This window comes from Diabrotica virgifera, chromosome 7 (genome assembly GCF_917563875.1).
Source record: "Diabrotica virgifera virgifera chromosome 7, PGI_DIABVI_V3a".
Taxonomy (NCBI): Eukaryota; Metazoa; Arthropoda; class Insecta; order Coleoptera; family Chrysomelidae; genus Diabrotica; species Diabrotica virgifera.
Window position 1 is genome coordinate 68,780,648 of NC_065449.1, and position 24,840 is coordinate 68,805,487.

Genomic DNA, 24,840 nt, shown 5'->3' on the forward strand with positions numbered 1-24,840 from the left:
GATCTGTAAGTTTCATCGATTCAAAGTGCTTAATTGTGAAAAAATTTGGTTTCAAAGTAAAATTTTTAAAAATTAAAATTTTTAAAAATATGCTTTTTTTCAAAATAGCTTGAAAATTGTTAGAGATACCAAAAATCTCGAAAAACAAAAAAAGTCAGATTTGCTTTTCTGAATATCACGTATTTTTTTGTTTTTCTGTGAGAAAAAAATTGATTGAGATTTGGTGTTTCTAAATTTGCATACATTCGTGATCAGTGACTCGTTCAACCCCTTTTAACTACAGCCCTTTCAATAATAAAGACTTTGAACCGATGAAACTTACAGATCATATAAAAAATATATACACGAGTCAATAAACTTGTGAAGTCGTAACGGTTAAGTTCATTTAAGATAATAATTAGGGGGTGATTTTCTCGATTTTTTTTTACCAAAACCAAAAGGGACTAACTTTATTTTGAGCGTAACTTGTTTAATTTTGATGCTAGAATTTTTTTTATATAACAAAAATGAAGCTTTTTTTAAACACTTTAAATAAGTTGTAATAAGTTTTCCCCGAAATGTGCTTCATTTTTGGGTTATTTCTCGTTAAAGTATTCCATTTGGAATTTGGCGAATATGAACCTATTTTTCAATAGCTATAACTCTGCTTCTACTAGGTGTAGAGACGTAATATAACACCATTTTTTAAATTTTTTACAGGCTATATTTTTGCTAAAAATCTTTTTTCGACAAAATACTTACTATTTGAGTTATTTGCGAAAAACCGTCTAAAAGCGTGGTTATTTTGTTGAAAAAATGAACATATTCACTGCCAAATAACTCGAAAAGTATTGACTTAGTGAAAAAACTCTATAGAACAAAAGTTACTTAAAATTAGCCAGTTTATCCATTTCCTGACTTTCTTTGGACGAATATTTTTTCACCCCCAAGAGGGGGTGAAAACCACCCCCAGGGCAAAAGCACATATCGGCACAATATCACTTTTTTTCTTTGACTTATTAGCTATGTGTATGCCAAATTTCATGTCAATCCAAGCGGTTCTTTAAAATTTAGAGGTTTTGCAATATTTTACCGTTAAAGAAGGGACTACCACTACAATGTTCAAAAAAACCATACCTACATGGTTTATGTAGGTATACATATTATACACTAAGGGCCGGTACTTGCATGACAAAATTCCTCTAACCGGTGTTTAATCGGGGCAGAAAGTACCGGCCCTAAACTACTAAGAATTAATGAATATAATTTAATTAACTTTTCCAAAACCCACCCACCAGCTATCTCCTCGACCTCTGTTTCAAAATCGGACTACTTGTATTAGGAGACCAAAATATGTATGAGAGAGTGTTGAAAAGAAGAACTTGTTCGCGTTCGCGGTGATCGAGATCGAGAATTGTCGACTTTTGCCTACAATTCATTAGGAGAGCATGAACGACGAGAGTCTCCGGGAACAAGCTGGTCCTCAACGCAAGTGAATATTTTGTTGGAAGTCTTGTTGCCATTACACACATTGTATTGCCCCCCTATATTTATCAATCAACGGTAATAGTATAAAAGTATAAAATATGATAATGTACTTATCATGACAACTCATACAGTGCGCTGGAATAGTGTTACCCCCCCTTATTAACTTATTTATTTTTAGCATTTAAGCAAAACGCTCGGACAGGTCGATTTTTAAAATATTCAAAGTATATTATGGGAGCGTTCAAGTATTACGTAACGCGATTTCTGTTTGACCTCCCTTCCCCCCTACGTAACGCACTGTAATGGGCGTTTAGCTATTGCGTAACGCAATTTTTGAAGATTTTTGACCCCCCCCCCCCCCCAACCTGAGTTATGTAATACTTGAACGGCTCCTATAACATCAATGTTTCGAACTTTACGCGATCCCTCTTCAGGTGACAGGCACCACTTTGATTTTTTTAAATGGGAAAGTACATCAGGTGATAGCTCATTTAAAAGCGTTTGAAATACTGATTACAAAAATGTTTAATACTTTAATCCTTTTTGAGAGCGTAGGCGCCAAATTTCGATCGAATTCTTTTTAAACGCATTCATTTTTTTTCGAATCCTGAGGAAACTAATAAGTATTTTTGAAACATTTAAACGCAGTATAAAAGATTACATTATTACCGATTATGCCGAGGGCTGAAAGTCCCTTAGAATAAACAAAAAGTTTCTTTTGAATGATATATTTTAAATTAAAAATCATACTAAATTTTCTCTTTTTTTCACCCCTGTGACGTATTAAAATAATCATTATAGAAGTTGTTGGAGACTTTAGACCCTCGATAATACTGTAATATTTTATGCTGCGTTCAAATTTTTTAAAAATACTTATTAGTTTTCTCAGGATTCGAAAAAAATGAATACATTTAAAACAAATTCGACCGAAATTTTGCGCCTACTCTCTCAAAAAGGATTAGATTATTATACATTTTTTACATTATTATACATCAGTATTTCAAAAGCTTGTCAATGAGGTTTTCATGATGTACTTTCCCATTTAAAAAAATCAAAGTTATGCCTGTCACCTGAAGAGGGATCATGCTATAATAATATACTATAATTATTTTAATTATCGACCTGTCCGAGCTTTTGCTTATGTGCTAAAAATAAATAAGGTAGTAACGGGGGTAACACTTATTCCAGTGCACTGTATAAGAAATTAATATCCAGAAAGAAGCAGACCATAGATAGGATTAGGATTCTTCTCTCTTCTGGACTATTATATATTTTACCCTGTATTATAAGTTGGAGTAGGTATATGATATTTATCATGTTTCATAATATGACCGAGGTATTTAAGTTTCCGTTTTTTAATTGTGAAAGAGATTTTTTTATGTTTTCCCATTCGGCGCAATACCTCTAAGTTGGTGGTGTGAGTCGTCCAGGATATTTTGAGGATACGTCGGTACACCCAAATTTCAAATGCCTCCAGCTTCCTCATTAATGTTTCCGTTATTGTCCAGGCCTCTGCGCCATACAGCAAGACTGGAAATAGATAGCATTTTAGCAGCCGTATCTTTAGTGGGAGGGATATGTCGCAATGGGTGAATATATTTCTCATGTTGTTAAACGTTGCTCTGGCCTTTTCAATTCTAGATCGTATTTCTTGTTGTTTGATCCCACCTCGAGCCTCGAGCTAACGACTATTCCAAAGGTATATATACGAACCAACGTGTTGAATTAATTGGTTTTTTATTTTCAATTGTCTGGCAGGTTTTTGAGTTTTGCTGAGCAGCATCCATTTTGTTTTATTTATGTTGAGGTCAAAAGTCCTCTTTCTTCACTCAGAATAGCCATGTTAATTGCCAACGTTCATAACGGACAAGGCACATGAAGAAGAAGAGCCGAGAACCTAAATGTTTATGGTAGTTTTTGTTATTTTATTTTTGTTGGTCAAATTAGAGAATTTTTTAAATCGTGGCAATAGTGTTTAGAAGAACTTCTACACAGAAACTAGAGGGCACAGGTTTGAAAATAAAATTCATTGTATTTTGGATATAAATAGACATACCTAACACTATTTTTTCAGTTTAGTGCCAATCTTGTTTAGTTGGTTGGCATTGGCAATGAAGTTATGTTGAAAACAAAGTCCGGTCAGAAAAGTTGAAAACCAGCTCTAATGGATTAGGAGCGAATAAAATATAATAGGTAAGTATATGGGATAATATTTAAAAGAAATCACTGTCATTGCTGAATAATATTCAAAATAGATGAAGATTTTAATATTTACTAATAGATACTAAGATACACATAGTGTAACAAAAAGGTAGGTCATAAATTAAAACACATATTCTGAGATCAAAATTAGTTCAATTGCACTTAATTTACCTTAGTACAAAATGTGCACATCAAAAAGTTACAGCCCCTTGAACAAGACCCTCCAACGATTTAAACAATTGTTTGGAGTTAGTACTTTGACACTATTATATTTTAAATTTTGGGCTATTTTAGCCACAGTACTTTCGTATTTTTAATTCCCAAAGTACCAAGTTTGCGTTTGTATTTATTTATACAAATCTATATTGGAATATATTTCATTCTATTTGTAGTCAAACTTGGCATTTGTATGTTGGGAAGATGCTCCCAGCATGCATGGATATATAAAAATTAGATACTTATTCTTGTAAATCTGCAATTTACAAATATACACATTATTTTGTTTTAATTAGCATATTATAACGTTTTCGAAATTTTACTTATCAAATATCTACATTATTCTCCATTTTCAAATTATTTCAGTAAAAAGAAATCACCGGCCGTGATTATAATATCTGGTTAAGAGCGTAGGCACAAAATTTTGGGCCAATATTTTTTGAAAAATTTAAACGCAGAATGAAAGATTAAATATTACTATTACCGAGGACCGAAACCGAAAGTCCATTAGAATAAATCACACTCAATTTTCTCTTTTTTTTCACCCCTGTAACTATAAATTATTAAATTAAACATTGTAGAAGTAGAAGAACAGGGACTTTTGGCCCTCGGTAATAATCTTTCATTCTGCTTTTAAAATTTTCAAAAATACCTATTAGTTTTCTCAGGATTCGAAAAAATTAATGATTTCATTTTTTGCCTGAAATTTTGCGCCTACACTCTTAAAATACACAAAACAGAAAGAAAGAAAGACAAGTGGCAGCAAACAAATCCAAATAGACCATTCTTATTTTTTAGTATCTTTTTGCCTGTCTTAAACAAATGGTTGTTAAAATTCAAACAAAACCAGTGCTTGTCAGTGTCAAAATCGGTCTCCTCTTCGCATCGTCACAGTCACAGCATCATCACAGTAAACTTTGCAAAGTCGAAGCACAGGCCGAAGCATGCGCATAAAAGTTTTCGTTACCGTTTTAAAACCGTACAAAGTGGCGTGTTGGAACGAGGTTTAGTCAAAACGATCCTCACAATTATTAGGATACCATAAAACAGAAGTAGTACTAGTACGGCAAAACATTGTTGTCAGAGTGCATCAATAAATTTAATTGTATTGCCATTGCTCTATGTACTTACGCAATTATTATTATTTTCAACAATATTCAAATGGGTTCAGGACAGGAATGTTGAAAACTTCCTTCTCCCTATTAGGACAGTATAAGAATAAGCAAGGTATAATACAACATGGTTTGTTCCTTACCCGACAACTTTCAATGGATCTACTATTTATTAGGATTCCAGAACAAACCAAGTGTAGTAGTGATGTTGATTATAGTTACTTTCGAGTATTCGTTACAAATCGTTACTTTTGTATAAAGTAATCATTTACAGTATTCGTTACTTTGGTTACTATGATTACTTTTGTTACTTTTGTATTTGAGTACCGGTAATCATATAGAGAATAGTATTTCTCAGTAGGTAGTTATTTTGTATAGGTATTCCGATATAACAACGACCTTCATCGATCTGTTTAAGGGATAAAAATGATTTGATTTCTGTGATTACCTTTGTTACTTTTGTATTTGTGTACCGCTAATCATATCGAGAATCGTATTTCTCAGTAGGTAGTTATTTTTTATAGGTATTCCGATATAACAACGACCTTCACCGATCTGTTTAAGGGATAAAAATGAGTTGATTACTATGATTACTCTTGTTATTTTTGTATTTGAGTACCGGTAATCATATCGAGAATCGCATTTCTCAGTAGGTAGGTATTTTGTATAGGTATTCCGAATTCCGATATAACAACGACCTTCACCGATCTGTTTTTACTCGCTGGGATACGATTGGTAGAAAGTAATTACGTGTACTAGTTGTAGATACAATAGTCGTTACTCTCTGAGACGATTGGTACGAAGTAACGAAGTAATCAAAGTAGATACAATAGTCGTTACTCGCTCTGATACGATTGGTACGAAGTAATCAAAGTAGATACAATAGTCGTCACTCGCTCTGATACGATTGGTAGGAAGTAACGAAGTAATCAGAGTACAAAGTAATCAAAGTAGATACAAAATAGTCGTTACTCGCTCTGATACGATTGATACAGTACGAAGTAACGAAGTAATCAGATTAATCAAAGTAATCAAAGTAACGACTTGCCTCTCTGTATAGTAATCGTTACTTTCGGTATTCGTAAGTAACGAGTACTTTGTAACGAATAGATACTTTTTCAACATCTCTAAAGTGTAGCTTATAATATCTTGTTTATTTACAAACTCTTTTTTAAATTTTAACAAAAGTAAATTTGGATTTTAACATTGGATTTTAAACATTTTAAATGCCAATAGATTTTTAAATAATTTCAATATATTTAATTTACTTTAGTCCTGTCGCCAGTGGGGGTACAACGGCCTCCTTAATTCAGATGAACTTACCCAAGTTTTTTTATGTATTTTGACCCGTAGAACACGAATTTTTTGGGTAACAGTCGATCCGGATATCGATAAGATTGTTATAAACAAAGAACTTGAGGAATCACATAACAGCGATTTTTCGCAAAACAAAACATTGTTTTGTATTTTTTCTACGAGCGTGCAAAAATGTCTACTTTCGCGCACGCATTTTAGTTTAGAAAGTTCCACTTTTCCGCACGCGGTTTTTTACTTTTCCGCACGCGTGTTAATTTATATATATGTTAATATGGCCTTAAAGTAATTATAATACATGCAATAAACTAATATTTAGATATTATTTACTAATTTGTTTTAATGAAATTAACGCGACAATTCGATGAAATAAAATTATTTTGACATAATATTCGAAAGTCAAATCGGTAGACAATAACAGCAGTCGTTTTGAATCATCGTCATGGAAACCAAGATCGTCGTCATGCTAACTAATTATATTGAAAGTTTGGTTTTGACAACCATGTCAAAGAATTAATTTGTGTATGTATTTTCATATTAATTAAATTAATTGATTAAGATTTGGTAATTTTTTAAAGACTCTTAGAAAAAATATTGTTCCTAACTCTTGCAGAAAGTCTCTTTTCCGCACTGGACTGCTTGCCGAACTCCCGCTTCGCGTCGTTCGGCAAACTGCAGTCGCGTGCGGAAAAGAATGACTTTCTGCACTTATTAGGAAATAACTATTTTGGGTCATTCTAAGCAAAAAATGTTTTTACAAGTTGATTCGTAGGATGCATAGTTTTCGACATAAACGCGGTTGAACTTTCAAAAAATCGAAAAATTGCAATTTTTGAACCCGAATAACTTTTGATTGAAAAATAAAATAAGATTCAATCATAACACACAATCACATAAAAAAATTACAATGAGAAATTTAAAAAATAATCCTAAAATCAAAAATCGTTGCAAGTACTTATTACATTTTGAAAAAGCATATCTTATTCAAAAATAATCCTAGAATTTTTTATAATACACCATTTTAAAGAAACCAAAATAATCTTTCTTTTTATTATATAATATATACCTAAATGTAGAAAAAAAAGTTATAATGGAAAATTTAAAAAATAATCGTAAAAAATATAAAAACTCGTTAAAAGTATAAAATCTTGAAAAAGATAACCTCTTTAAAAGAAGTCGTACAACATTATACAGTAGAACATTTTAAAGGTAATTGATTTCTATTCCTCTTACGTGGACCATTGAATATGCCTAAAGTTACGTATAAAAAAGTTACAGAACAATATTTGCGAAATAACAAGGAAAATTGCCCAAAATTGCTGTGAGTGGCGAAATTTGAAAAATCATATTTCGAAAACTATAAATCCTAATGACCTCTACCAAACATCATTTTAAAGAGAAAATATGTAAGTTTTTTTTCTGTGAAGCAATGTCTATACTATATACCCGTGGACAAAAGTTATGGGACAATAAACAAAATTTCTTTCTTTTGGATTTCTTTGTGCTTTTTCTTTTTAATATATTTTTGTAAAAAAAAGTATCTTTGACTTTAAAAAGTTATATTTAGATAGGAAATTTAACCAGGAACAATTTTTATGTAGACGTGTTTGTACCAAAAGTGCATAGAACTCACCCTAATGTAACCTGTGCCCAGGGACTAATTCACCCATTTCTCAAAAACGCACCCCTTTAAATGGTAGCACTCCGCGGTTTTTTCATATATAGAGATTCATTGACCATATGAAATAATAAAACCCCGTTAACGTTGTAGTTCCGTTCTAATATATAATATCAATAGCCTATTATATAATAATTGCATATCATATCAATATTGTGGAGCAATATATAATAATTTTTCTTCTTCATTGACAATTTCAATTGACAATGAATTATTTAAGAAAGTTACAATATTTCTCCGATATTCTCGCACGATCGTTTCTCGTATCCCCTCCAAGTACTTGCACACCGCGAATAGGAGAGAATATAAAGTAATTTGACGATATAAAATGCTTAAAATTCCAAAAATTACACTATGTATCATAAAAAAGTACTTTTTATAATAACACGGTTTTGTTATATACAGGACACAAAATGTTTCGAAAGAATAAAATATGAATTTTTAGTATATGTATTAACTGTTAAAGTTATAATTCCAAAAATTACACTAGTATAAAAAAGTACTTTTTATAATACCACGGTTGTTTAAAATGGTATATATAATATTTATTTATAATAATTAACTTATAAAATATGAATTAATTTTAAGTATATCAAGTTTTATTTTTTATTAAAAAAATTAAAAAAAGATACGCAAGCCGTGTTCGAACTAGGGAACTCTCGATCTGCAGTCTAATGCCACTGACCCACCATCAATTTGTAGATATCGATTTATTAACGTACTTTAAAATATTATTGCATTAGTCACATTTTTAAAATAGTTTGAAATAAAAAAAATCGATTTATCCATACAGGGTGATTGATTAGTGGGGTAAAGCTCCGTAGAGCTGTTATAGTAATAGATAGCAATAAAAGTTAATAACAAAAATTTGTAGGCAAATTTGATTACAGATTGATAATCAGTAATCGTAAATTGTCAGTTTTAGACAATTTAGTCATGGCTTACCTAAAATTTGGATAGATTTATACCCGTAATTAATAATTTGCTCTGAAAAATGAAAATATATCGAAAACTAATAAATTTAGACATAGGGAATGTTTTATTAAAAAAAAAAGTACGGTAATAGTACTTTTCGATATTGATATAAAATACAGGGTGTTTCATTTAAAATTACTGAGAAAATAACGTACTTGCGTTTTGACTCACCCTGTATTCAATATAAAGAAAATTAGCAATATCCATCATTTATGAAAATTTTGACAATAAACAAAAAATCTGGCATTAATAAACGACTGCCGTTGTGCTTATTTTTATTTATACAGGGAGTTAAACTTGTTAAGATTTTCATATAAAATTGGTTATAACTTTGTAAATACCCTATATTACATATCTACTAAACCTTTATATTATTGTAATGGAGAAGTTAAGAAGATTTCGAAATAAAATACAGGGTGTTCCATTTAAAAAAACATAACTTTGATCTGCCAATATGTTATCGAACACCCTGTACCATTCTAACTAATTTTGTAATGTGAAGTTCAAAGTTGGCTACAATTTTTGTTATTAACTTTTATCGCTATTTATTACTATAACGGATCTACGGAGCTTTACCCCACTAATCAATCACCCTGTATAATAGCAGTTAAATATTGCATTGTTAGCTAATTTTAAGCTATTCTGAAAATTTCAGGTACCTAGATAGCCTAGAACTATTTTTAAAATGGATTACAAAATTTGCGGAGTCCGTGACACCAACCAAGCCAAGTATATAAAAAGGTTTTAAAAAGACCAAATACATGATAATAACAAAGAAAACAAATATAGAAACATACATTTGGGAAATGTACCGATAGAAAAGGTCTTTAGATACAAATACCCAGGAACCTGGATTTCAGACAATAATGATCAAACAACATTAATTAATGGCCAGGATAGAAATAGCAAGAAATGCGTTTGTAAAAATGAAAACAATGATCTGCAACAAAGACCTTAGATTAGAACTGAGAGTAAGAGCTCTGAGATGCTACGTGTTTTCGATACTGCAATATGGACTTAAAAGTTGGACTGACATTGAAGCAAGAAGACATAAAAATTAGCTAGAGTTCTTTGAAATTTGAAAACTAACACGGAAGTATCGCGAGAAATGGGCAAGGAATACACACAATAAAAATAAAAAAGTTACAATATTTGGGACACATAATGAGGGGACAGCGATATGATATGCTAAGACAAATAATACAGGGAAAGATAAAAGGAGAAAGCAGTATAGGAAGAAGACTATTGCTGGTAAATGTACTTATTTGAAAACTAATTCATTCAAAATTCATTCAAATTTTTTGATATAAAGAATAATTTAGTCGGACATTAAACGTTGAAGGCACCACGGGTATTATAGTGAAACAGGCTGGAAGAATCACAATCTAAATATCGCAAAAGTCCGTCTCTGTCGTTATAGATAGAAGTAAGACGAAATGTACTTCCCAACGCGTTCTCTTGGGCCACCCACAAGAAAGCGGAAGGATTAATATTTTAAGAAATTCTAGACGCCTAAGCTGATAATTTAGCTATTGCAGGCAGTAAAATCACAAAGAAACTTTAGAGCTCGGAGACAGCTGTCCTAAAAGTATTTACTTTGCACAGGATATGCCTCATAAAAAGAAGAATAGGAAAGATTGCTAAATGTTTGAGTGATAGAAATCTAAGAATTCCACAAAAGTACAACGCAGTAACTTTCGTGGGAATCCTTAAACTGTTACAAAAAGGACACTCGTGGTGATTGGCCGAAAAAGAAACGTATGATCATAATAAGGCTGGTCTAAACATTATTTTCCAGCTATGTGATTGGTACGAAAATTTCGGAATGATGATTATTGGTCAAATTATGCGATAGCTGTGAAAAAGGGAGGTGAATATAGAGTGCAGAGAGGAATCTTGTCCGAGATTAGGACAAGAAGGAAGGAATTAAGTTCTAGCGGTCATGCAGTGAAGACCTGCATTTTTTTCTTGTCTGTGCCTAAATAGGCAAAATGGAATCTTAAAGATTCTGTCGTGAAAATCGCAAGTGCGATATGTTGTCTTAAATACCATACCGGTATATTCTCTGTGTTGTGTCCGGTACGATAAAATAATAGTTTTCTTAGTACGGCGTGTAATATGTTTCGTTCAAACAGAACTTAGTTCAACATTTGCGGATACGACTTCCGTTTAATATGTCTCATATAAACCGCACTTAATTCAATCTTCGTGGAACGCAGTTCCATTTTTTTTAAAGACTAAATAAAATAAAGGTCTAAATAAAATATGTTTAATTATCAAGTCAGTGAGAAGTATCACTAATAATCATGAATGCAGTTATTTTCTTTTCATAAAACAAAAAGAACTATGGAATTTTTATTTTTCGTATAATATAATAACAACTATGTAACAGTACTTTAACTCTAAAAATGAAAGTGAAAAGTGAAAGTGATTTCGTCGTACCCACAACTCTGGCGAGCTAACCGATTCCAGCAATTCAACAACAATGGATCATCACCAGGTATTTTGCAATAAACTGTTTCGTTCCTTTTTCTTTTTTTGAACTTTTAAGATGAAACGCGAAAGACTTATTTTTTTATTTTTCTAATCAACTCAGTTTAATGACAATTTTCTATCTAAATAAATGGTAACTATGTTAAAACTTATTTCGTCTTTTTCTGTTCGCACAATCCATCTATGTATCCTTATTGTATTAGGAAACGCAGCCTACTACAGACAACAAGGGTAAGTACCATTAGTAGTCAAAGGGATACCATTTTTTTTTGTAACATTTTTGTAATTTTTATATAGATAAATAGCAATAGATTCTGATCTATTAATGGCGCCCAAAAAATTAATAATTTCTTTTCTTTAGCTTAAATATTGTTGTATGAACTCACACCCTAAAATCTCTTGATGATTAGAGCCGCCGGTGCGATTTTAAATTATGTAGCACGAATTTTTTTTAAGTTTATGTACATCACATGTTTATCTAATTTGGCGTGCATCATAAAATGGCGCGCAACATGTGGGGCTATCTCTTGTCTAATTCTTATTAGTTTGTTTTCTTATTTTGTCCACGTTGTTCTGCTCATTATTGATTCATAAAATAACGCTAAGTTTTTCATATAACTCTTAATTAGTAATGTCACAAAAAGGCTTTTTTATTTTTAATGCAACCTAAGTTTTATTCATAAAACGGCAACCGCACCTAGAGGTTTCTGTCATTTTTTTGTTTCTTTTTGCTCCGTGTTAACGAGTACTTAAAAACAACGTCATTGCATTCCTTTTTTTGTTTTACACGTAAATGGTATTTTTCCCAGCACTAATTTAAAATGTGGCTCCTTGTTGTCTAAAGGTATCTGAATAGAGATTTTATACTGTTTATAAAATTTCGATGGATGCGCAGATAAGAAATAAGATAGTAATGTAAATATGAAAAGAGAAAATTCCAAAGGTAAATAAAATAATAACTGCTAGTTTTCAATTCCAAGTTTACAGTAAATTTTGAGTTTAAATAGTTTTGTTGAATTTTTTTTGCATAATTTTTGAGAGAATATAATTCAAAATGGAATCCTCCGTGGTTCAATATTTAAAAAATGACGAAATTGATTATGAATTGTTTATACGAGGGGTTAAGACTAAGAAAAATTTTAGTGACAAAAAAACAATGCTTCGTAAATTACTTAGTAAAAAGGCCGTTATTGATTTAGAGGAAAATAGGTTAATATTCAACGATGAGAAGAAGCAGATAGACGAAACTGCTGTTGACATCCGTAGTTTAATTGGAGATTTCGAAGGAGACGTTAGAGATTCGGTCTATCGTAGGGCAAAGGCTCATCTTACGCATTTATCTTTTAGAATAGCTAGGTTACCCGTAGAATTTGAGGAAGAAGAAGAGTATAAGGCAGAGGCTTCTGCAGATTGTTTACTTTTAGAAGGGCAATTAGATGACAAAGTCGTTTCTGTTGGGCCATCAGTTTCATCGAATATAATTCCATCACAGCCGGTCGTTAATATTCCAGCTCCCGTCGTTCAGGTGTCGCATCCAACTAATTTAGCTGATTGGAACATTAAGTTTAGTGGTGATTCTAAAGGAGTTTTCCCTTTCATAGAAAAAATTAGAGACCTGGCTGAATCCCGTAATGTAGGACAAGAGGTTCTTTTCAGATCAGCTGTCGAGTTATTTACAGGTAGCGCTGCTGTGTGGTTCAGGAGTGTTCGTAGTACCGTTTCTTCATGGAACGAATTGATTGGTCTTTTGAAGGCTACGTTTCTTCCCCAAGACTACGACGAGGATTTATGGAACCAGATCAAATCCAGGAAGCAGAAGAAGAATGAGTCGTTCGCTTTATTTCAGGCACAGGTTATGTCTTTGGCAAAACGGCTGACGGTGCAGCCTTTAGAGAAAACTATCGTGAAACACTTGAGGCAAAATATTATCCCTGAATATATTCCGTTGATTGCATTAGTCGATACCAATACTGTTGAGGAGTTGTCTGCTGTTATTCGTAAACTAGAGAATAATGTGGTCGTGCCTAGTGTCAAGAAGGAAACGTCCGTCGCTTATGTTAATCATGAGTTCCCCGGTCCCTCCAGAAAAGCCAATGTTCCTAACGGAAAAGCAAATTTTAAAAATAATGACGATCGCTCGGCTCCGCGAAATTCTGAAGCGAAAAACCCTAGTAAAAGTACTTCGAATAAATCGAAGATGATCGTTTGTTTTAATTGTCGGAGACGCGGGCACAATTTCAACGACTGTAAACAGCGTTTTGATAGATATTTTTGTTTCCGATGTGGTGCAGATAATGTTACGGTAAGGACATGCCCAAACTGTGTCAAACCTTCAAAAAACGAATAACCAACACCCTTAAGTTCGGTAAGAGTGTTCACAATAAAATTTCAAACCCCGAACATTCATGTTTTGCGGCCGATAATAAGTTTCCAGAAAATTTTAATGTCTCTGATTGGTACAAATGGCTAGGTACAGTAAAAAATTTTTATAAACATTCGTCAAAATTATCTCCGGTCATTGCTTCAAAGCCATTCGATAACAGACCTTACTTGGAGGTTCAAATTCTTTCGCAACCCTTTACGCTTTTATTAGATACCGGGTGTTCCACTACTGTAGTCGGATCCAAGGGATTGGATTTTCTTGAGAGAAACAACATTGAGATCGATTTACCGTGTAGTCAGAATGTGTCTTTAGCCGACGGATCGAGTAAAAAGGTTTCTGGTATTGTAGATTTGCCGTTTGTGGCGAATGGAATTTGTCATGTGATTAGTTGTCTTGTAGTGCCATCGCTACCAATAAATTTTATTTTAGGAAGTAACTTCATTTCAAAATTTTCTTTAGCGATAAATTTCGAACAAAATAAATGGAGTGTCAGAAATCCTTGTTGTGAGATAGTAACTTCAAAACCTGAAGGCGATGTTTCGTTTCCACAATCTTTGTGTTCGATTGATTCTCTTGCCGCCGAGTTAAGACCTCTAGCGGATGCTGTCATCCATAGTTTTCAGGAGGTAGACAAAAAGAATGGTATAACAGATAAGATCAAAATGACTATCGATACGGGTGACGCAAAGCCTTTTCGACAACGTCCTTTTCCTATGTCGCCATACATGTCAGATATTTTAAATCGCGAATTAGATGAGATGCTCAAACTTAAAGTTATAGAACCGAGTAACAGTCCTTGGTGTAGTCCAGTCTTGCTTGTAAAGAAAAAGACAGGCGAGTTTAGGTTTTGTTTTGATGGCAGGAATCTTAGTGAAGTTACTCGTCATGACACATATCCTCTCCCCAATATTGACCGAATTTTGTCATTATTGCGTAACGCTAAATATATAAGTTCGATAGATTTGAAAAAAGCTTTTTGGCAGATCCCTCTTGATCCATCTTCGCGAGAAAAAACTGCTTTTGCTGTTGTTGGCCGTGGATCTTTTCAATTTACTGTGATGCCTTTTGGTCTTTGTAATAGTGCTCAAACCCAGCAAAGATTAGTAGATCAAATTTTTGGACCAGAATTCGAACCTTTTATTTTTACTTACTTGGATGATATTATTGTTTGTTCTTCCACTGCTGAGGAACACGTTGCCTTGTTAGGACAAGTGCGAGATAAACTAAAGGATGCTAACCTTACGATAAATGTAGACAAATGTGAATTTTTCAAAACAACTTTGAAGTATTTAGGCTATATCGTTGGTGATAACTCTCTTCGGTCGGACCCCGACAAAATTTCCACTATGGTTAATTATCCCCGTCCAACTAACACAACGGAGATTAAACGTTTTATTGGTCTTTGTTCTTGGTATAGACGCTTCGTCAAAGATTTTTCTACCCTTGTTTACCCTATCAATGATCTTTTGAAAGGAAAGAAAAAGAAAGAACCTATAGTTTGGACATCAGAAGCTGAGAATGCTTTTATCGCCATAAAGGAAGCTTTAGTATCTTCCCCAGTTCTAGTACAACCCGATTATTCTCGTCCCTTCACTATTCAGTGTGACGCAAGTAACACCGGTCTAGGAGCTGTATTGACTCAAGAAATAGACGGTGGAGAAAAGGTGATTTCCTATGCTAGTCGGTCTTTGACAAGAGCAGAACGTTCATATGGAACCACCGAGAAAGAGGCCCTTGCAGCTTTGTTTGCTGTTGAAAAATTTCGTCCTTACGTAGATGGTGTTGAATTTACCCTCATCACTGGCCATTATTCGTTGTTATGGCTTAGAAATTTAAAAAATCCCACAGGCCGTTTAGCTCGTTGGGCTATGCGTCTCAAACAGTTTGATTTCCGAATCGTCCATCGTAAAGGAGCATGTCATAAGGTGCCTGATGCACTTAGTAGGATTCATGAGAATGATCAAATTGCTTATCTTGAAGTTGATACTGATCGCATCGATCCCTGGTACGATGATTTGCGTACAAAGATTTTGTCTAACCCAGAAAGTTTTCCACAGTGGAAAGTAGAGAACGACCTCATATATAAATTTATTCCGGCTTGTCTTCCTTTTAATTCAAATTTAATCGAGTGGAAAGTCCTTGTTCCCAAACCTCAACGTGAGGATGTTATTAAGTCGTGTCATGATCCTGCAACTTGTGCCCATCCTGGTGTTTATAAAACTCTTGCTCGAATCCAAGAAAATTATTACTGGCCAAAAATGCGAAGAGATGTTGTTAGATATGTCCGTGCCTGCAAAACGTGTGGAGCACAAAAAGCACCAAATATGGCGCAAATGGGTAAAATGGGTAAAGAGAAAAAAGCCGAATACCCATGGCAAATTATCGCCGTTGATTTAATAGGCCCTTTAACCAGAAGTAGAAACGGTTTTACGTGGTTGCTGGTGGTCTCAGATTGGTTTTCTAAGTACACTTTGTTACATCCTCTTCGTAAGGCTACTGCTTTAAATATCTGTAAATTTTTAGAGGAACAGGTGTTTCTCATATTTGGAGTTCCACAACATCTCATGTGTGATAATGCCTCTAATTTAAATTGTAAAATAATGAAAGATCTTTGTGAGAGATATGCAGTCCAAAAAATCTGGTTCTCTGCGGTTTATTCTCCCCAAGAAAATTTTGTTGAAAGGAGCAATCGTACTATTGGTACAGCAATCAGAAGTTATATTGACGAACATCGCGATTGGGACAAACACATACATGAAATTCGGCAACCATGAACACAGCGAAACATGAAGTAACCAAATATTCACCGGCATTTTTAAATTTTGCTAGACACGTACCGTTGTCTGGAAATTATTACGGTCAAATACCCCATGATTTTGTTGATATAGAAATCCTACCGGGTGATCGCGATAATTACGCGTCCGAAGTAACGGGAATAAAAGAAGTTTTCACGGCCGTGCGTAAAAATTTGTCTCGTGCATATCAGAGAAATGCAAAAACATATAATTTGCCTAAACGCGACGTACAGTTTAACGTTGGCGATCAAGTTTGGAGAAAAAATAAGGTTTTATCTAGCGCCCCGAAACATTTCATGGCAAAATTGGCTCCCAAATATATTTTATGTACCATAATTAAAAAACTATCCTCGTTAGTTTACGTTCTTAGGAATCCAGATGGTTCCAATGCTGGAAATTGGCATATTAAAGATTTAAAAGCTTATTCATCCGTCAATGTTTCGTCAGATGCTTCAGATTTGTCCGATAGCGAATAGAAATGTATATTCCGTTATTTACAGGGCGATATGAACCAACTTTAAATATAATTTTTTAGATATTTTTGATTTTTTCTATTTTATAGTACAGGTGCTTAAAGTTTTTTTTTGAGAGAAATAATTTTTTTGTTTTGTGCACCAAATTTTTTTATTAGTCGAAATTCTTCAACTTTGGAAAGTGTGATTTCAAATAAATGATTTTGGACATATGAATTTTTGATCTGAAAGCCTATTATAATCTAAATACTTCGGTAATTTTTTTTAGCGACACCCCATTTCCTCCGTGGTCCGTGTTAAAGGAAAAGTCGCGCAAATTGCGAACTTTTTCCTGGAAGGGATTTGTTTCTCTTCCAACAAATTTTGGCGTGGGATCAGTAATGCACTGATACCCTAGTACGTAGTACGTTGAATACAACTTTGCTTCGGCAAAACCGTCCCCAAGCGCCTCGTTCCCTTCAGGACGAGAGACGCGCATAAATTTTTTAGAGCTGTCTCGACAACCTTTTTTTTGATGTGTGGTGTAGACCAATAGTAGGGAATTGTCCCGCTGCGGTCAATGTTTATCTATTTGATATATTTTTTTTTGATGTTGTCGCGAAGGAGACGAGCCTCTGGAAGTAGTGTAGGGGATTCCGCACGTTGATCTCCAGAGCAACTCAGTTTGGCTCACACCCCAGTTCTTTGAACTGTTTTACCTAGTTATAAGAATAAATTTTTTTTGTTTTGTTGAAAGGAAATATTAAAAATCCTTCTTCAAATGTTTTTATGTCGTGCGTTAGTCCGATATAGAAGTAAAACTTTTTTTTTTACATAATAAAAAGTTTGATTTTTTTTATTTTTTATTTTTTTGGTATCCTTCTAGGATATACTACCTTCGCTTATATGCAATCCAGCTTAAGCTTAGGGAAAATGTTTTTTATATTTTTTTTGAAAATCGTTTCTTATTTTTTTTTTGGTATCTAGATTGATATCAGAAGTCCTTAGTACAGTTACTAGTGATAGTTCGTAATAGAACCTATTTGTTTTGCCTAAGTTTATTCTTACTTCAAGGACCTATGAATTTCAGCCCCCTCTATTAAAATATGTTGTCTAACCCCCTTTACGGTATGGATGGCCAGACACTGAGAAAGGCTAGGGATGAAGTGAGCGGATTCCCGCCAGTTGACTCGTCGGAATGAGAAGCCATTCATAATCGCAATTTAGCCACAGACCTTAGGTGATGACTTCCTATGTCATTTCCTAAAACTTCCGTTTGGTTGTGTAACTTTGAATAATAGACTCTACCGACTATGACCCTACCTTAAGTTGACCCCACCGAAAATGTTCCTATGATAGGCGTATGATACGCGTCAGTTATCGCTTGTTCTGGTTACCACAACGAAGTTAAAATATCAATATTTTCCTAATCCCCCCTGTTCTTGAAAGAGTAGTAAGTTTCTGAAAAGCAATGTGTCCATTTGTCCACAATAAACTAATTACAGGCTTATCTTTATAGAATTACAAGGTCCAACTTAGAACTATCAGTAACTCCTTTTTTTTCGTTTTTTTTTGTCCGTAAGTAATAACTGCCTATGGCGTTATTATATTGTGTTATCTCTGGAATAAGTCATGAATGAGAGACTTTATGCATCCAAGTCAAGGATAACATGTTAATTTTTTATGGCGTTAATGATGCTAAGACATCATTATTCTTATGTTATTCGTGGTGTTAGTCTAGGTTGAAAGAAACCTATGCATCCGAAAAAACGTTAACATATCTTGCCCTATTTTTGTGTTTTTATTTTTTTTGTGTCTACGATGACGAATTGCGTCGTTGTATTCTTGTGAATTTTTTGTGTTATGATTAACGCGTCCATGTCTAGATTGTAAGACATGTATTGATCGTTAGAGAAAGCCTAAGGCCTCTGAACGATATTACGATATGGTGACTAACAAATGTGGTTTTCATTTTTTTTGCTGTTTCATTTTTTTTGTTTGTTCCTTTTCCGATTTCAAACTGGTTAGCACGAAGTTGAAATCGTGGGGGAGGCAGTGAAACAGGCTGGAAGAATCACAATCTAAATATCGCAAAAGTCCGTCTCTGTCGTTATAGATAGAAGTAAGACGAAATGTACTTCCCAACGCGTTCTCTTGGGCCACCCACAAGAAAGCGGAAGGATTAATATTTTAAGAAATTCTAGACGCCTAAGCTGATAATTTAGCTATTGCAGGCAGTAAAATCACAAAGAAACTTTAGAGCTCGGAGACAGCTGTCCTAAAAGTATTTACTTTGCACAGGATATGCCTCATAAAAAGAAGAATAGGAAAGATTGCTAAATGTTTGAGTGATAGAAATCTAAGAATTCCACAAAAGTACAACGCAGTAACTTTCGTGGGAATCCTTAAACTGTTACAAAAAGGACACTCGTGGTGATTGGCCGAAAAAGAAACGAATGATCATAATAAGGCTGGTCTAAACATTATTTTCCAGCTATGTGATTGGTACGAAAATTTCGGAATGATGATTATTGGTCAAATTATGCGATAGCTGTGAAAAAGGGAGGTGAATATAGAGAGCAGAGAGGAATCTTGTCCGAGATTAGGACAAGAAGGAAGGAATTAAGTTCTAGCGGTCATGCAGTGAAGACCTGCATTTTTTTCTTGTCTGTGCCTAAATAGACAAAATGGAATCTTAAAGATTCTGTCGTGAAAATCGCAAGTGCGATATGTTGTCTTAAATACCATACCGGTATATTCTCTGTGTTGTGTCCGGTACGATAAAATAATAGTTTTCTTAGTACGGCGTGTAATATGTTTCGTTCAAACAGAACTTAGTTCAACATTTGCGGATACGACTTCCGTTTAATATGTCTCATATAAACCGCACTTAATTCAATCTTCGTGGAACGCAGTTCCATTTTTTTTAAAGACTAAATAAAATAAAGGTCTAAATAAAATATGTTTAATTATCAAGTCAGTGAGAAGTATCACTAATAATCATGAATGCAGTTATTTTCTTTTCATAAAACAAAAAGAACTATGGAATTTTTATTTTTCGTATAATATAATAACAACTATGTAACAGTACTTTAACTCTAAAAATGAAAGTGAAAAGTGAAAGTGATTTCGTCGTACCCACAACTCTGGCGAGCTAACCGATTCCAGCAATTCAACAACAATGGATCATCACCAGGTATTTTGCAATAAACTGTTTCGTTCCTTTTTCTTTTTTTGAACTTTTAAGATGAAACGCGAAAGACTTATTTTTTTATTTTTCTAATCAACTCAGTTTAATGACAATTTTCTATCTAAATAAATGGTAACTATGTTAAAACTTATTTCGTCTTTTTCTGTTCGCACAATCCATCTATGTATCCTTATTGTATTAGGAAACGCAGCCTACTACAGACAACAAGGGTAAGTACCATTAGTAGTCAAAGGGATACCATTTTTTTTGTAACATTTTTGTAATTTTTATATAGATAAATAGCAATAGATTCTGATCTATTAATGGCGCCCAAAAAATTAATAATTTCTTTTCTTTAGCTTAAATATTGTTGTATGAACTCACACCCTAAAATCTCTTGATGATTAGAGCCGCCGGTGCGATTTTAAATTATGTAGCACGAATTTTTTTTAAGTTTATGTACATCACATGTTTATCTAATTTGGCGTGCATCAATAGGTAATAACGCTTTCGGTCAACGTATATCCCTCGGTATATACACCATTGACCTCAAGCGTTATTGTCCTTATAATACCCTTGGTACTTCGGTACTTGGTACCTTTAATAACTATAATTAATAATCGCATTCGCATACCTACTCTTTCTTGCTTTCAATATTCGGCTTAAAGGTTTGTTTCGAAATCGGACTACTTGTATTAGGAGACCAAAATATGAATGCGAGAGCGAGAGAACATTGTAAAAGAATCCTGACTTGCAGTTCGCGTTCGCGGTGACCAAGAATTGTCGACTTTTGCCTACAATTCATTAGGAGAGCATGAATGCCAGGAGCCTCCGTTACAAGCTGGTTCTCAAGCGCAAGTGAATATTTTTATAGATTTGTTAGAAGAATGGTTAGAAGCCTTTATTGCAAATTGCCATACAACATACAACAAATAATGTCCTTGTTCCTTGTTGTAATGTATGCCCCATTAATTTAACATTAGGTTGTATTTCACTGAGCTTTTAAGTTGCAGGGTCCGAGAAGTTAGCATGTAAAACACGAACGAATAAATATTTGTTGTTTGTTTTGATATTAACTGCAGTTAATTATTAGAAATTTTTTTGTGGCAATTGCCCTGATAGATTACTGGATAGATTTGGCAATAGAGTCAGAACGTTTAATTGTCAGATTGCACATAATGTTCCGCAGATATAAATTAATAAATGTTATGACTCTCTTTTTATTATTTTATTATTTATTATTTGGAATAAATGTAATACATGAATACTAATATCGTTGATTGATAAATACGGATTTATAAATATTTATATCAGTCATATCAGGGATAAATAGTTATCTTGTTAATATAAATATTAACTAACGCTTTAATATGCTGTTAGTTATTGAAAAGTGTTCACTTCGTCAGTATCTACGTTATTTTTGTTTTTATTGTGTGCCTTTGTAAATTATTAAAAATGCCTATAACTATTGTACCACGTGAAAGTTTTCCACTGTTTAACTTTATTATTTATACAAATTGTATTTTCATATAGATAATAATAAACTAAAAATATATAGTAAAATCTTAAAGCAGCAGAATTTTACTTATTTTACACTTTTTAACTTTATTATTGACACTAAAATCTTGGTATTTCGACATAATTAGAGAAATTTAAAATTTTTTCTCGTTATTTTATCTACATAGTTAATGTTTTCGATATTAATAAATAAATTAATAAAAATATATCACATGCTCTTTCCGATTTATTCTAAGAACACATGGTAACTTCTCGGACCCTACAACTTAATGATGCCCGAGCATAGAGGTAATATATATTAACATAGAGTGAGCCTACACTCCGCGCTTCCTGACGACAAGATCTCTTCGACTGGTTTGCGGTATCTCTTTCTAGCACATTGTATCGAGAAACTAAGATGACATTAAGTGTAAAGTGTGAGTATAGGCACGGAAGGGGAGGACTACTGTCACAGAAAAGCTTACTATGCGCAATGCTATGCGTAAGAGTGAAACAGCACTGATCCAAAGAAAAAAGATGGTGTCGTCACTTCGCTCTGAATGACACTCCGTCTATCATTATTTAAGTCTATGTGCCCGAGCTTTGTATTTTTGGTGACCCAAAGTTCTTGTCACTTGTCACTTGCCTTGGACATTACTTTTGAATTTTGATTTTATGTCTTCTTGGAGCTCTATGTTGTAGGTAGATGGATAAGTTGTATGTAGATGCCTCTTTTGCAGCGCAATCAGCCATCTCATTTCCGTGGATGCCGAAATGAGAAGGGATCCATATTATTGTTATTGAAATCCCTCGGGAAGAGTGGACTGAGTGGAGATGGATAGATTCTAGTATTTTTTGCACTAAGTGATGTAGATTGAAAATATTGACTAACGGGTGAACTGCAGATAAGGAATCTGTTCACAGAACTACACTTTGATGATCGTCAAAGACAAATTCGAGAGCTTTTGAAATACTGAATAGTTCTCCGGACAACACGCTACATTCGTTGGATATTCGGTATTGTAAATTGTCCGAATACTGTGTCAACTGTAGTGACAGAATAGTCAACAGCAAAAAATACATTTGAACTTTGAAAAATGTATAGAATCGAAAAAAAAGGTTATCATCATCTATTCCGTTTTTAATCACTAGGGTTCGGATTTAAAAGCATAAAGAACTGAAAAAAGAGCTTAAAATGCATAAAGATTTTATGAAAAAAAAGCATTTTATTATACAAAAAAAGCATAGAAATAATTATATAAATTTGGACAAAACATTTTTTAATAAAATATATATAATTATTAATTAGTTATTAATTATTAATTAGTTTTAGAGTTTTCATTATTAGTCAAGATATTTCAAGATTTCTTGTTTTCTTGACAAGAAATCTTGGTATTGACATAAAATTTCTTGTCTTGTCTTGAAATCTAAAATTACTTCTTGTCTTGATCATGTCTTGAAATCAAGACAAGATCAAGACAAGATCTTGAAATTTTCAAGAAGTTGGCGACCCCTACTCTTTTTCAAAACTGTTTATTTTTTGGATCGACTCAACTAATGACATTTGCTGTTTCTCCAAATATTTTAATTTTTCGCTCACAAAACAAAAGTTGCTTTTCATAAAAGCAATATTGTTTTGTAGTTCTGTTTCACCTAAAACATCCTGACAATCTTTTATCGATTTGCTAGCAGTATCTTTTTAAGTTCCAATACGAAGCTTTTAATATTTTCGAAATATTCGGCGTAGTATAAAGCTGCATCTAACCATGTACCCCACCGAATTAACACTAGTTCCGGTGATAATGGAGTGTTAGGGAATCTTTCTCTAAAAAGTTGCACCCTTAAGAAGCTTTAATGCATTTTTTTTCAATTTTTTATCAATTCATTAACAAGTGGAAATTGAAGCCAATATATGCAGCCCTATATAGTCTCAGCAACGTGATTCAGGCCGTGTGGTAGACACATAGAGTGAATTAGAATTGTATAAAACACTTTAAAGATTTGAAGCTGTTTTGATCATTATATGGTGCAGCGTCGGAAAGCATTAATACTATTTTGTTGGTGGGCACAGCTTCGGGAAGATAAAAATTTGTTAAAACTTCATTTACGAATCTTGAAACTGTAGGTATGGTTATTTCGTTATTTGTTGCTTCTAGTTCTTTTGAGCACACTACATAACCCTTCGTCAAGATTTCTTCGTGAAGTACGCCTATGATTAAATTAGCCAAGTACCTTCCACAAATATCTGCAGTCTCGTCCACAGCAAACCAGATGTTTGCTCCCCACTAATCTCCGTTTCAAACAATAGACTCAGTATGGTTGTATATTGCAAGCGGGATTGCCATTCTGTGAATTATCATAAATGAATCTTTCTTTAGTATTTCACAGCAGTTAACAGCGATAATCCTCTAATAGTACTTGCCTAATACCATGGCCTAATACTATCTTTCAGTGGCGGCTCGTGATTTTTACCATAGAGAAGGCTATACCTAACTGTAAAATATCTAGACAAATTTACACTAGCAAAAAAAATCCGCCAAAAAATCTAATTTCCATCCATCCAATGGCACTACAGCCCAAATCGAGCCTTGGCCTCCTTCAATAAGCTTCTCCAATCATTTCGATTTACCGCTGTTCTTTTCCATGAACGCGTTCCCAGGAAGTTCCTGGCATCCTCATCGACTTCGTCTTCCCATCTCTTTTTAGGTCTTCCAACAGGTCTTCTTCCCTGCATTCTTGCATTCAGCAATTTTCTGGGGATTCTATTCTCATGCATGCGGACCACGTGCCCTGCCCACCGTAATCTCTGCAGTTTAGTGTGTTGTGCTAGAGTTGGTTCGCTATATTGCTCGTATATTTCTCTATTATACCTAATTCGCCAGTTGTTATTTTCACTTTAGTGTCACTTTTGTTATTTCGCCAAAAGTAATACTTTTCTTTCAAACACATCTAATGCATTGGCAGATTTCTGTGTCACCACCCATGTTTCGCAGCCATAACTTACTATGGGCCTGATTATTGTTTTATGTACCCGGAGTTTTGTTTTCCTGTGTACCTCTCGCGATT